Source organism: Bison bison, unplaced genomic scaffold, assembly GCF_000754665.1.
Source record: "Bison bison bison isolate TAMUID 2011002044 unplaced genomic scaffold, Bison_UMD1.0 scf7180017864460, whole genome shotgun sequence".
NCBI lineage: Eukaryota > Metazoa > Chordata > Mammalia > Artiodactyla > Bovidae > Bison > Bison bison.
This window is the reverse complement of record NW_011495022.1, coordinates 4,663,104-4,664,251: the sequence shown is the minus strand read 5'-3', so window position 1 is coordinate 4,664,251 and position 1,148 is coordinate 4,663,104.

The following is a 1,148-nucleotide window of genomic DNA, read 5'->3' as shown; positions in this document are numbered from 1 at the left end:
AGGAAGCAACAGTTAGAACTGGACATGGAACAACAGACTGGTTCCAAATAGGAAAAGGAGTATGTCAAGGCTATGTATTGTCACCTTGTTTATTTAACTTCTATGCAGAGTACATCAGGAGAAACACAAGCTGGAATCAAGATTGCTGGGAGAAATATCAATAACCTCAGATATGCAGATGACACCACCCTTATGGCAGAAAGTGAAGAGGAACGAAAAAGCCTCTTGATAAAAGTGAAAGTGGAGAGTGAAAAAGTTTGCTTAAAGCTCAACATTCAGAAAACGAAGATCATGGCATCCGGTCCCATCATTTCATGGGAAATAGATGGGGAAACAGTGGAAACAGTGTCAGACTTTCTTTTTATGGGCTCCAAAATCACTGCAGATGGTGACTGCAGCCATGAAATTAAAAGACACTTACTCCTTGGAAGGAAAGTTATGACCAACCTAGATAGCATATTCAAAAGCAGAGACATTACTTTGCCAACAAAGGTTCATCTGGTCAAGGCTATGGTTTTTCCTGTGGTCATGTATGGATGTGAGAGTTGGACTGTGAAGAAGGCTGAGCGCCGAAGAATTGATGCTTTTGAACTGTGGTGTTGGAGAAGACTCTTGAGAGTCCCTTGGACTGCAAGGAGATCCAACCAGTCCATTCTGAAGGAGATAAGCCCTGGGATTTCTTTGGAAGGAATGATGCTAAAGCTGAAACTCCAGTACTTTGGCCACCTCATGCGAAGAGTTGACTCATTGGAAAAGACTCTGATGCTGGGAGGGATTGGGGGCAGGAGGAGAAGGGGACAACAGAGGATGAGATGGCTGGATGGCATCACTGACTCTATGGACGTGAGTCTGAGTGAACTCCGGGAGTTGGTGATGGACAGGGAGGCCTGGCGTGCTGCGATTCATGGGGTCGCAAAGAATCGGACACGACTGAGCGACTGATCTGGTCTGATCTGATCTGAAGGAACTAGAATGCTAGGAACTCAGCTTTGGAAAAGATTAGAATTACCTGCATCTAATGGCATTTGCTTAGGTCTCATTGACTTTACAGCTTTTGCAGAGAGGCCCACTTTTACTCTGGACTGTTCTTTCTTACTTTGCCAACAAAGGTCCGTCTAGTCAAGGCTATGGTTTTTCCAGTGGTCATG